The following is a 14953-nucleotide window of genomic DNA, read 5'->3' on the forward strand; positions in this document are numbered from 1 at the left end:
AGAAAGCTCTTGGGTTTTAAATGAGTTCTAAGTGATCTCAGGGAGTACTTGTAAATACCTTAGTAGGTGTCCGTGAAATGCCTCATGCAATCAAGTGTGAAAAATCTCGAGTGTTTTCTAGAATTCTTTCAGCTTGAGAGCGACTCCACAGCAACACTGCGTTTATAAAGCTTCTCCACAGGGATAGCTAGCGACAGTCCCCACTTTCCCCTGCTTTTTCCAGATGCACAAAAAGTAACGAGGATCATTAGTCTCTCATCTAAATGAGGATTAACAAGGAAAATGTGGTGGTGGTGAACACAGTTGTCTTTCTGTGATGCAAATCACTTTACATTTAAGCAGCAAAGTCACAGAGTGAAAGGATCCTTTAGTTTTAAAAGATCAATTCTAGTCTATGACTTATTAATTATGGCAATGTACTAATTCATGAGAACATTCAGTTTGGAGGATTTGAGTTCAGAACAGCAGACTGCCAGTCAACCTGACGGCTCGGGATAACCCCATGTTTATAGCACCACCGTTTTTCAGAAACTCCACTTAGGACAAAAGAGAGAACAAGACAGCATGTCCCTCATTAGACAGCATCACTCTGACACCCGGCACTAAGGATCCTTCTTCTTCCCTGTGAGTAGAAGATGGGAAATGCCCACAGCCTCCCTGCTCCCCCACATCTCCTTCCTGTTTCTACCACAGTGTGGGGGGGGGTCTCAAACTCCAGCTGGGTACCTAGGGATACCTGGGCACTACAGAGAAGTACCTTAGTACTTGAGGCCAACACTGGGACTCATTCGATAGAATACCAAGATTGTGTGTGTGTGATGTGTGTGTGGCGTGTGTGTGTGTGTGAGATGGGTGTGTGTGATGGGTGTGTTGTGATGGGTGTGTGTGTTGTGTGTGCATGTGTGCGACGGGTATGTGTGTGTGTGTGACGGGTGTGTGTGGTGTGTATGTGTGTGTGTGAGATGTGTGTCGTGTGTATATGTGTGTGACGGGTCTGTGTGTTGTGTGTGCAATGGGTGTGTGTATGTGTATGTTTGTGTGACCGGGTGTGTATGTGTGTGTGACAAGTGTGTGTGTGGTGTGTACGTGTGTTTGATGTGTGTGGTGTGTATATGTGTGTGACGGGTCTGTGTGTTATGTGTGTGCAATGGGTGTATGTGTGTGTTATGTGTGCGTGTGACTCATGGTTGTGTGTGCTCCGTGTGTTTGTGTGACCGGGTGTGTGTGTGTGTGTGACAGGTGTGTGTGTGGTGTGTGGTGTGTATATGTGTGTGATGGGTGTGTGTTATGCATTCGTGTGTGTGACGGGTGAGCGTGTGCTTCCTGAGTTAGCTACAATAAGGCTCTCCCTGCCCACTTGCAAACCACACTGGCAGATGATACAAAGCTGGTCCCTACAACAGCCCCCGTGCCCTGCAGTGTGACACGGCCTCTCCTCTGCTCTCTGAATGCGGTAGGTCCTGTGAATGGGATGGAAGTGACGCTGGGCCAAGTCCTTGGACAGTCCCTTACAGGATTGCTGCTTCTTCCTATTCCCATTCCTGTCTATCACTTTTGCTAGTTTTCTCCTAAGTTCAGCCACCATGCTAAGAAGTCACTGACTTATAGAGAGGACATGTGCACACACACAGGTCAGCAGCCCTGATGAGGTCGCAGCCATAGCCACGGCCAACTCACAGCCCTCTGAGTGAGGCGTCTCGGACACTAGCCTTGTGCGCTCTTCAGATGACGCAGCCCTGGCTACTGTGACTATAAGTGCGTATGTGGCCAGAAGCCAGACCCACCTAGCTCATTCCAGGTGCCCCACAGACTGTGAGGTATGAGAAATTGTTGTCTTCACACCCCCTTTGGCATTGCTTGTCACATGACAGTACACTAGAACAATCGCTGCGAAGGCCATCTGACATTGTTGGAACATCTCCCTGAATTTCAATAGGTCCCCACATTCTAATAGCGCCTTCCCAAACCAGAGCCCCAAAACGTGCATTTCTTATTCGGCTTGTGGTTAGGATACACGCTTGTGATCAAGGTTCAGAGACTCCTCCAGATCTCAGTTCAGAGGGGAGATACTTTAGAGAAAAGCCTCTGGGTGTGAAGGATGACTCTGCGGTAGGCATGGCAACTCTGCTGAGGAGGTGAAAGGCAGGGGACCGACGCAGTGTGGCTCCAGGATTGGCGATGGATTGTAAGTTCAGACACACAGCGGGATTGTAGTTGGTCATGCTTTTGAGCATCACCCGACAGTTTTCTCCGTAAGTATATTCCTTTGGCATCCCGGCAATTCTATGATTCACTTCAGAACCTTTAAAAAAATGTTTTCTGCTGAAACTACTTAGTGTCAATTCCGTTTTTCTGAAGTTAGAAAAAATGGCGCATGCATCACCCAGCTGGGCAACACAAAAAAGAGCCAGTGTGTTCTGAGACTTCATACGGTGGTCAACAGCACAGTTCACAGAATTCTGAGGAAACAAATCTTTACATGGGTCTGGCCTGCAGACTCAGATGCAATGGACCCTCTGCTTACACAACACCTGGAATTTCCCAGGTGGATGCCAGGTGCTATGCCAGCTGGCCAGCTGAGCACGACGACGTGGCCCCCCCGTGACCCTCAGTGTGGGGTCCCTGGACCAGCAGCAGCAGCATTGCCCAGAAATGTGCTAAACATACAGATTCTCAAGTTTCGGCCCAAACTTCCTGACACACCTGAGCTGGAACCCAGCAACCTGATTTTTAACAAGCCCACCACATGATTTTGACACATGCTTCATTTTCACAACCCCATTTTATCTAACGCCTTCTTTAAAGAACAAACCAAAACGCGTGACACTGACATGGTTTATTTTAGGAGAACCCATGTTGAACCTCACATGGGTGTGTGAGGTGCTGCCTCATGTAGATTCCGGCAAACCCAATACCCACATTTTCTGAGACATCACCGACACTATTCCAGCAACATAACTTGCGAGCTTCCAGCTCCCTATCCTGTATTATAATTAACTGCATTAAGTGTACTTTTAGGAATTCTCCAACCATCTCGGGTGTCTTTTTTATCAGTTCCTCCACTGCTTTCAGCTCAGACTGTGTTGGTCCCAGAGTGTATCTTGGAAGCTGCTTCTAGAATCTTTCTGAGTTCATGAGCTCTCCTTTTACCCTTAATCGTTCATAAATACTGGGGCTTAATAATGGCCAGCTCCATTATGGCATAACCAATCACAGGTTTTTCTGAAAGGTTTGTTTCTTTTCCTGATGGACTGCAAATGAAAAAAACTCGTATGGTCTTCCTTGACAACATTGTATGTCCCCAAAGGTTTTCCGCCCTTGTCACAGTTCCACATTTCACATGCTCAGCATTGCCACTTTCAAATGGCCTTTATTTTCCAAGCCTTAACTACCTGAAATGTAAACAGGGGACTTGTGGGGCCCGCACAGGTCCTTGAAAGGTTCACATTAAAAAGAGAATGAAAAGAAAAAAGAAAAAAAAAGTAAACTAAAGAATCATGCTTGAAACAGAGATTTAATCAATAAGACCCTAAAACAAAGAGTCTTTAATCAATGAGATTAAATGACTTAATACTGGCCAAAATGCCCTTTTCATTGGGAAAAATGTTCAGTATAACATAGTTAGACATATTTCAAGTGCTCTGCCTAGGAGCACAGCAGTGAAGAAAATCTGAATTCAGAGGAAAGTCTCGGAGGGAAGACGTTGGGCCCCTGGCTGGTTGGTGGGTGAGGCCATGTGGATGAAGCGTGTCTACTACCCTAGAAAAAGAACTGTCAGAGTTAGTCAAATAACTAGCGTCACTAGTGTTATTAGAAAGCTGATAAGAGATAAGCATGGCTATTCCAGTCAGGCAGAGCTGACTTTCAATTCTGACTCTGACCCCTATTTCTTGTGTGTGATTTGGGGATTATAGAGCACCTTCCCTGTACCCAACTTATGCTCTTTTTAAAGTGAAATACTGTCTAGTAGTCTTCAAAGGCTAAGAAACACATTGCACCAAACACACATCTACCCTGCCTTGAAATAAATTGCCTAGAATCTCTGTTCCAGGAGATCCTGGAGAATTAGTTCAGCATTTCTGGAAAAACGTGATCGTCTGAACTTACTCCACCCACGTCTGCATGTGCCAACACTCAATGTCGTCAGAGGCATCGGTCAGTTAAGCCAAGCAGTTTCGGCTTTCCAGCTTCACGCCTTGCTGTCTGTAGTAAACTTTCCTGTCTCATCAGGACTGACTGTTTAGTCATCAGAACTCCTTGAGTTGCAAGACACAAACCCCGCTCAGACTGGCTTAAGGGGGAATGTACGGCCTGAAGACGGAGGCATTCCTTCTTCCCATCTTTGTCTTCTTTGCTTGGTGTAGATTTTACTGCTGGCAGGTTCCCGCCACACTGCCCTCAGCAGCCTCATGCCCACATTCTATCAGCTAGAAACTTGAGTGGAAGGAAGATCTTTCTCATTAGCACAAGTCAAATTAGCCTCTCTCATTGGTTCAGAATGACCTCGTCAACGAGGAATGCCCACTCGTAGTGTCCAACATCCGGGTGAGAAGTTGCCTTCTGGAACTTGGGCTCAGTGATCAAATACACGCAAACCACATGGGCTAGAAGTGGGAGAAGGGAGGTGTCAGAGTCAAGCCACAGAGTTAACAGAAAAAGAGCGGATGAGTGATGGGTAGGCAGACACAGCAGCTGTCCAGCCTATTGTGAATAACAACGTCTGCCTGGACTGATAAATAAATAATGGCCAGAGCCATTAGGAGTGACAGCGCTCTGGTTCTGCAGACACTGTAACTCACAACAAAATAAGCAACTCTTCAGTGAGATGATAGAAGACTCCATCCTTCCTCACTTCACCTACCCAGTGAGAGTGGCGGCCTCTGAACACCTGGTTTTCCCGGCAGCCCCTTCTGAAGTGTCTGCTGAAACCATCAGAGATGTTGTACAAAATAGCAAGAAAAAGATGGGGTATTGAGAACAGCTTAAGATGATTCATGCTCCTGCCATTTTGGCTGACCGTTAAATAAACATGCTCTTAATAGTGTAGACAATTGGTATTTTTGTAGGTTTTCCCTTCCCCTCCCCTCTCTTCCCCTCCCCTCCCCTCCCCTCCCCTCCCCGCCCCTCCCCGCCCCTCCCCTCCCCTCATTCAATCCACAGTCAAAGAAGTGAATGTCATCTCTGGAGGAGAGGAAATTGGTAAACTATGAAGATTAAAATTTCATTTGAACTTGGCCATAAACAATACTTCCAAATTATGATGGCCTTAAATGACATAGTTTCAATGGAAGGTTTTCTTACATGTGAAAAGTAGAAAGAACTTGACTGTTAACCTTCTGTCTGTCACATCCCAAACTATTTGTTTTAAATGTTTATTAACGTTTAGTTGGCATAAATATTATATTGGTTGTCAGTGTCCAGCATTGTGACAGGACATTGGCGGACCTTATGATGTGATCACCGTGATGAGTCTAGTGCCACCTGTCGCTGCACAAAGGTACTATGATATCATTGGCTATATTTCCTGTGCCGTACATCACATCGCTGTGACTTCCCGATTTCATAGTGGGAAGTCTGTGGCTCTTATTCACCTTCATCTCTCCTCCCTCTCCCCGCAATCTGGCAACCATCAGTTTGTTCTCTGTATCTATAAGTCAGTCTCAGTGTTGTTTGTTCATTTGTGTTTTTATTTATCCTGAACTATTTTTGACAATAAGGGGATATGGAACAATGGAGAGTTCTCATGACTTTACCTCCAGTGTTTATGAGAAGACAATGTAGCAGCAGAAAGGTACTTTTTTTCTATGTGTTTTCTAATGGCTAAATTAACAATAAAATATTCCTACCTATTTATAATGTCCAGAAGATAAATGTAAACCGACAGTCTTATCAGTGGTAGTGGAATCTGTCCATCCACATTTATTAACAGCTGCCTTTCCCCATCCTATAGCTAAGCCACTCCTTTTATCGCGTACGCTCATCACTGCACCGTCATCTTCTCACAGATCTGAGTGCCGTTTCCACCCGCGGTTCTGCCTGACTATGGCAGATGGAGAAGCAGAGTCTAGGAAACTAACTGCCCTGGGGACCCGGTGGGTGCTGTTTGGCAGCAAAGGATGGATGGATGCTAAAAAGAACAATGATCTCCCCTCCTCTTCCCCTCGATTATTAACGCCGCTTTTTATACAAATGCTCCCCAGCTACAAAATCTGATTACTTAAAAACAGAGTGCCATGCTTCACCTGGCTTGACCAAAATCCCAGTAACATTCTGTAAAAATACACTATAGGAAACGAACTGAAGGTGTTGGATCTCTTTAGACAACTACATGGACAGGCATCCAGGATGATACCAAGCCCTCTCAGACCACCAAAAAGTAATATTGATTATTCAATGTCTGTCCCAAACTATTTTGCAGAAATGCAAATTGAAGAATGAGTTAAATATTAAATATTAAAGATAAAGTTAGAGATGCTATTGTGTTCTGTCGTCTGAGACTGGAATAGAAAGACTTCTCTTGTCTATTCCTTTGGCTTGGGACGTCAGCCACTCAGGGAAATCAAACAGTGAAACAGTAGGCTTCATGGGGCAAAGGGAAGGTAACAACATCCATCTCTAATCTTCTCTGGGCTTCGTGGAAGGACAACGTGGAGGTGTGTGCTGTCCAGGTACGCGCAGCGAGGCAGGGCTAAGGGGACGGATCAGAACCAGGAATTCAAGTGAGGTAACAAGGAAATTCAGCTGCCTAGCATCCCATGTCTCTTTGCACAGACGTCTGAGGTCTGTCATACAGGTTCTATATAGGGAAGGAAGGAATCTCAGGCCCTGGATCCAAAATGAGCAATCGCAAATCGCTCAACACTTTACACTGTGGACAGTCTTCACAAAAGTGTTTTTAGTTACACTTTAGAAAAAAATGGAGAAACAAATAAAAATTATTTGTCTTCTGCTTTCATGGGCATGTCTCACAGTGAGACTCCAGGGAGAAGTAACCTCAGATCACATGGACATTTTAAGGCGGAGATGGAGAGTGTTTCTGAAATTGGAAGGAAACTGTCAACATTCCAGGATGCTCATTTTTCCAGTGAAAAAAATAAGCATGTGCTAATGAATCTAATTGCACACTTAAAGTATTAACTTTCTATTTACTGGTTATCACACAGAAAATGAGTTATTAATGAGTAATGAAATCAAGTTTTCTATCATTTGTACAACAAATCTTAATTTCTCCTGATTGGAGAAATGTCTCTGCACGTCCCCTGCCCATTTTTAAATTGGGTTGTTTTTTTTGTTGTTGTTGAGTTGTATAAGTCTCTTATATATTTTGGATATTAGCCCCTTATCAGAGGCGTGGTTTGCAAAAATCTCCCATTCAGTTTGTTGCCTCTTTATTTTGTTGATGGTTTCTTCTGCTGAGCAGAAGCTTTTAAGTTTGATATAGTCCCGTTTATTTATTTTAGCTTTTACTTCCCTTGCCTTTGGAGTCAAATTCATAAAATGCTCTTTGAACCCAAGGTCCATAAGTTTAGTACCTATGTTTTCTTCTATGTTGTTTATTGTTTCAGGTCTTATGCTTAGGTTTTTGACTTCTCAACTCTAGGAATGTGAAAACTAAATGTTTGTTGTTTAAAAAAAAATCATAATTTTTAAGTCACTATATACATATATATACATACATGATTTTATTTTAAAACACAATTTGCATGAAACATTTATAAGGAGTCAGAGCTTATGCATTTATGTTTATTTTTAAAAAGTAGAAACCTATCCTAACTAAATGTTTTTCAAGGAAATACAGAAAGTAAGTCCCGTAGCAATGCTTTACTTCAACCAAGGCCTCCTGACTCATAACCCAATTTACAGTCTTGGTGAAGATTTAGATACGCTGTTTTAAAAGTACGTTTGCAGTATATTAAAACGTTAAGTGTGAGAGAGCACAACGTGAAGTGTGCCGTGAGACCAGCGATGGTCCACACACACAGAGGACAGTTTCATTGGCCCACACTCCCAATTCAGAGCCTGAGGCAAAAAACGGGGTGCATGTGATTGATTTTTGAGGTGATTCCAGGTAGCAGTAGTGAAGGGGTGGCGAGGAGACAAGGTGAAGGCAATGTAAATACGCATTCCCAATCCCAGGAGAATTTTATTGTAGCGATCAACAGCTGATTTAAAAACTGGACTTAGGAAAAACAAAGAACGCTGGAAGAAGAGTACATAGTTAATGTCTTATTCTATCTGACTTCAAGAGCTGCTTTAAAGCTGCTGCAACTAAGACAGTGGTGCCTGCAAAAGAAACGAGTGGTGAAAGGAATAGCACAGAGAGCCCAGAAATAGACCCACATGTATAATTTTTGACAAAGATGCCAAAATAACCTATAGAAAAAGGAAGATCTTTTGAACAAATGATGCTGAAATACTTGAGTTCCCTTTGGAAAATAAAAGAGAAACTTGACCTTCAACTCATACCATCCACACAAACAAAGTTAAGGTAGATCAAACGCCTGATGTGCAAGAGCATAAAGCTTTAGAGAAAAACATAGGAGAAAAATCTCCATGCTTTGGAACTAGGCCAAGTTTTCTTAGACAAATCACAGCAAGAATGAAAAAAATTGATAAATTACACTTAACAGATATTTATAAAAACACAAAACTTCTGAATATCGAAAGACAGTGTTAAGAAATAGAAAATAAGAAATTCACAGACGAAGAGAAAACACATAACAGTAAAACGTGTATTTTACAACACAGTGCTTTAAAAAAACTCACACAAACATATGAAAGAAATGTGTGAAATATCTGAACTGACACTTTCCAAAAAGAAAATATACCAATGCCCAATCAACACGTGGAAAAGGCCTCCCCATCATTAGGAAAATACACAGTAAAACCACAATAAAATACACACTATTAGAAGACTTAAAATGGAGAAGGTTTAGAATACAGAGTATTAGCAAAGATATAGGACAAATGGGACACAATGCTTCGCTGGTGGGAGTAATGGTATCTATATGTGGGAAAAAGCATGGCGGTCTGATAACTTAAACATACATCTACCATATCACCCAGAAAGTCAGCTCCTCATGAGACACACACACACACACACACACACACACACACACACACACACGGCTCGTTACAAAATGTTTCCAGCGACTTTATCAACAAGGGCAAAACTGGAAACGAACCAGGTCTTCACCACCAGGGGGATAGCATTCTGAGAATATTCACCCCATGTAATACTGATAAGCAACAGAAAGGAAAAAACAACTGGAACCCACAGCACAGATGGATATGAGGTGATTACAGCTCATTTGATTGTTTTCATGGTGAGGGCTGACAGAGTTGATTTAAAATGTGCAAATGCATCCTTCTGATCCCTAGAAGTCCTTTCTCATTCCTTGTACAGGTAAGTATTCCCTTAATTGCTTCTACATCTTGTCCCTTCATTTGCTACATTTCCAAACCCTTTTGCAAGGAAGTTCGGTAAATAGTCTTCTATAATAATTTCATGTTTTGCCAAATAATTATGTTTCTTAGAGTAACTATCATGATGGAGTAACTCTTTCACCATTTAGCTGTAAGAATACTTTCATCATTTACAAAATACTGCTACATACTACTTTATTGTTGGCCTGTCACTTCTGTTCTACTCACCATCCTTTCTCTGTGACGATAACCTGGCTTTCACCATGGTGGCTGTACTTCACTCCGCCTCAGCACTCTTCCTTCCTCACACTCAATGCCACATACACTTTCAAATGAATCAATCAGCCACAGTCTTTCTTTCAATACATTGTTGGTACATTTTCTGTATTTGCTTGTCACCACCGTTTAAAAGGCACCTGTTTCATTAAAACTGCTGATACAGAAAAGAAGACTACACCATCACAGCATGAATCCAGGGAGTTTTTGTTTTGTTTTTGCTTTTTAACTCACTGAAAATCGGTGTAGTGTGGTTATGGTCTTACAGCTATCTGATTACGCATAAGTTTATAGGATGCAATTTAAAAATTTATATCATCAGGCAAGTTTTACAGTTGGGGTTGAGAATGCACAGATTCTAGCTTTCTAAGGGCTCTGCAATAAAAGCGTTACTTCGATTTTAGAGCTCAAAATGATCTTAGAACTACCGAGTTCAAAATCTTCCTTTTACTGGTAGGAAAATAGAGGTTCAGGTACAAAGGAAGTCTAAGCCCGTCCTCCTCCTCCTGTGGCTCCATCAGGCTGAGAGCAGAGGCCCTCATTCCCATCAGCCTCTTCCTGCCCCCCAGGCTACCTGCCCACAATAACCACGTCTCAATATGGTTTCAGTCGGGGATCTTATACGCAGGGCTGGGCAAGCTTGAAATCCTGTTGGAAGACAGGCGGCAGGAGAAAGCAGAAGCCACCAAGGAGAGAAGCAGAATGCAAAGAGGTTTGATCTGTCCAGAGGCAAGCACTTTAAAGGAGCCCGGGCTCATTAGCCACAGCCTCTGCTAACCGCGCACACAGACCGGGCGGCCGCTCTCCTGTGGACCAGCCCCGAGCTCACCGCCGGCAGCAGCCACTCTGATGATGAAAGCGGTGTGGCCCTCGGTCACCCCTCGGCTGTCTCACTGTCTAGTATCTGGAGATGGAAGAGACAGACAGTCCATCATCCTAAAATGCATTTTGAATATTTTCAAGAAACAATTGTTCAGGAGCCGCACTACGAAATCTCTAAGGCTGTGCCACGGAGGGGAACTGTTCCATCAAAGAAAAGTGCACAGGAAAGGAAAGGCAATGAGCAAGCCGGGGGAAAATTACAGCGTTTGCTCAGATGAGCCTGCAAGAAAGCCATTTCCACAGAGAGGGCTTCACCACATGGGAAGAGCTGTCATTGCAGAAGGCAAGATTTAACATGCAGTTTAAAAACTTTTCCTGTATGTTGGAAGTGGGCAGTACAGCCTGCAAAACCACTGCTACTTTTGGGGGAGAAGATTATCTCTCTGCTCTTGCAAATAAAAATATTCTAGCTTAGCTATTAAAAAATCAGAGATATGTTCATATAAACACATATACACATAAACTATTATATATTATTTGCAGTTATATACACACACACACACATTAGCGATAGCCTAAGCAACATTCTTAGTCATTTTTCTTAAAAATGTTTTCACTTATGGGGTGGCCTGTTAGCTCAGTTGGTTACAGCATGGGGCTGGTAGGACCAAGGTTGCCGGTTCGATCCCTGCATGGGCCACTGTGGGCTGTGCCCTCCTTAAAATAAATAAATAAAAAGTTTTCACGTTTACAGTCTAACTTCATCTACCTCTTTAGAGTAACTGCTGTAGCCTTAATTTTACAGACACAGAGCTGAGGCCATTCAGGCCCTGCTTCTCTTAGAAACCTCACCCAATGGTTCACCTTGGGTCTGTTCAATACACAAGAGAAAATTTGGGTTTTTAAAAAAATATATGAAAATCTTCAGTGCTCCAGGAATAGAAACAGGGAGACATAACGGTTTTAAGTATTATGCAGCTGAATGAATTTAATCAGTTCTTTTAATAATGTAGAATTTTTGAGCTAGGGGAAATGCTATGGGGAAAGGACTCCTAATCCTATGTTCTAACCACTCTACAGTTTGGACGTCAGGCCAGTTCTGAATCATTGTTGTCAGTGGGGAGTGGGGACCTGAGCAGAACCTGGAAACTGAGGTCTTAAGTTCAGGGTCACCCTCACCTCTCAGCTCCGATTCCCCTCCCGCTAACCTCCTCTAGAATAATCCAGATTACCCCAGGTTACACTTAGGATAACAGCCTGGAAAACAGTCAAAGTCACTAGCGTGCATGGTGAGTAGATTTTAAATTATGACTGAAGGAAAATGCTCAGGACCGAGGGGCTGGAGTCATTACAAGGCCCCAGGATTGTGTATACGACACATATATATCTATATCTATATATCTATATATCTATATACATCACGTAAATATACTTGGGGTGTGGGGTGTGGGAAGATGAGTAAAGGTCTTGAGACCTTTACTGCCGATGGAGTCATAGCTTTGAAGGTAAACTTTCAGCAGGAATGATTTCGATCCTCAGATCTTCTGAGCATGAACCCACAGAAATGAGTAATCGTGTCCTGTTAATTCTTTGCTTGGTCCTGACTGATAGCGCACTGCCGTGCCACTGGCCTCACTGGGCCCCTGCTTCTCACCGAGCAAACACGTGGCAGAACCCCTGAGAAGCCACCAAGGAGACGCATCTCCTCTCGCCAAGGGCTGAGCTGTAGGATCAGTAACAAGATCCAGATGCTGACCTCTCAGCCAGAAGAGTAACCCACCGCTGCGGCCACACAGGCGGCACCTGGAGTGGACCTCAATCCCAATCAGATGTGCGGACGAGCTGGCGCTGCATTTTAACTCCACGCTATTAGTTCATGATTACTGGCATATGGATGCAAATGATGGCTCCACAGAAATAATAAAAAGTGAAGAAATAAAAATCCCCCTTGTTTAAAAACAATTACAGGACGAATAATGAAAGTGAATGAGATAGAAGATTCTGTATAAGTCATAATATATACTTTTAATTAAAAAAAATTAAAGTAATTTATACTCACTATATTCATATATGTAATACTTAATAGACCAAGCAATTAAGGCAGAAGTAAAATATTAATACAATATAATTATGTGACATGTTCCATAAAGCTGTGATCTGAGTTCATGGGTTCTGTAGTTTCATAACATCTACGAGTGTGTGATGTATCTTCAATCTATTTATATAATGGTCACACTACTAGAAATCATAACACTCTGCTAGTAATAATACTTAAAAACCACATGGGTACTTTAATACATAGGATTAGAGCACAAGTACTAATTTCCACACACCTCACTATTGCTAGGTAGTAAGGGTGAGCATTCATGTCTAATTTTACCCGGATGAAGACAGCGAGGTTGAAATCGAATAATATTTTAAAATTCTGTGGTTGGACAGTGTTGAAGGCAAGGATTGAAACCCCCCATCCGTGGGGCTTTTTATACCACGTGAGCTTTTCTTTGACAATAGAAGGTAATACCACTGCTAATGGTCTGTTAAAGACCATTGACTAATCAAATAAAGTACATTGAAATAATGTGACTGAACTTCAGATGCCATTTTCCGGGGCTAGAACAATCCTGTGCATAATTGTCTCCAAATCATAAGCCACTAAGTGTCTGCGGCTCAGGAACAACTGGCATCACCCTGTGTTATGCGTGAGTCAGCACAGGCTCCTCAGAGCAGAATGAACTCAGATATGTTATGGAAACACCAGCTAATATAAAAAAATAAAAATAAAATAAAAAACCTCAAATCAGATTTGTGAGAGAACGGAATCATTCCTTATTCAAATGAAATGCCACAGGGCGTCCTGCGCCTTTGTTAGAGGGGCTTTCATCGACATGGTCATCTAGGGGCCCGGGATCTTTTCTCCCCCGGGGTCCTCACTGCCATCTGCATGCTGCCTCTGCAAGAAGAGGGGACAGGGGGAGAAGAGAAAGGCTTTCTCAGGAGTCCCACACCACAAGAGACACGGGTCACTGTCACTCTCCCATTCCTTTGGGACCTTAGAGATATAGTCCCCCATTTCTCTCTGAAAGGGGAGCATCCATTTTTCTGGATCTCTGATCTTATCTACTGGGTCAACATCCTGTTCCAAATCATCGCCATGTTTCCAAAATCCTATGTCACAGAAATAAAAACCACGTGCACAAGAAAAGTACCCTGTGCTATACCAGCGGCTGGATGAGAGTGTAGCGTATGGGAAAGACCTGAGAGACTCCAGTCCAGAATCCAGTGTTGTTTTAAGGGTTGTGCCACTGTGGACATGTCATTAAAATTTGAACCTCCTTCTCCAGCTAAATAAAGAATGATTTAATGTGGAGGGGAGTGTGGGGGTAAAGAGAGAGACATCGTGTCTGATATTAACTCATTAGTGTTACAGCATACAAAATAGTTTCGTGTTTACTCCCCTCAACACTAGTAAGGGTGGTGATAAGAAAATACGTCATGTAAAAACGTGCTCTGTCAACATGTAGAAAAGTCCTTTGTGTGTGGCGAACAGCTGTATCCTGCCTGTGATTTTGCTGAGAAAACACTAGGTGATCCCGCCTGTTTTGGGACAGTGCTGTGAGGGAACCCCGAGAGGTGATAATTCTTATTAAAAACTGAATGCAGTGGGCTCACTGCTCGGCACTTTACACTTTGTAATCGAACTTCCCTAGTAGCTGTGAACTGGGACTATTATCCCCATGTTATCAATAAGGGACTCAGAACTCCAAAGAAAAAGGTTTACCCAGGATTCCAACCTAGGCTTCTCTGAATGAAACCACCGTTTTGTTTCTGTTCAGCCAGAAATCTCTCCTCAACACTAGCTTTTCCTGATGGGTGCTGATGGCACAGTTTGGGAGGGGCTGTCCTGAAGAATGAGTGACTGTGGCCGCACATCCGGCCCACGCATCCTGTCGGCCTCAGAGCCTGCACCTCTGTGAGTAACGTACACCCAGTGAACTACACAAACTCAGGCCCTTGCACACTCCCTGCCGCCTACAGGGCTTTCCTTTTCCAGGGGTGGGGCTCGTCATCACTGGGCCTCCTGCAGCCCCTGAATCTCTTCACCTATTGAACTGTGGGTGGGAGGGAGGCAAAACACTAATGTGAATATGTGGCTTTTATTTAATCAGGTAATGGAAAGGATATGTTTTGGGGACATAACACATGTTTCAGTGACCCAAATTACATATGCTCTCTCATGCTTTTATAAGATGCCATCTAATTTGCCATTATAATTCAAAGCAACTTCATTTTACCTCGTGGAGTACTGAAAATTACTGTAACTAATAATTTTATGGTAATTACAATGAGAACTCACATAATTAGTGTAGCAAGATCACTGTTCTCTTTATTTTCCCAAATGAATCACATTCCTAGTAGGGGAAAGTCTTAA

This window comes from Rhinolophus sinicus, linkage group LG04 (assembly GCF_036562045.2).
Source record: "Rhinolophus sinicus isolate RSC01 linkage group LG04, ASM3656204v1, whole genome shotgun sequence".
NCBI lineage: Eukaryota > Metazoa > Chordata > Mammalia > Chiroptera > Rhinolophidae > Rhinolophus > Rhinolophus sinicus.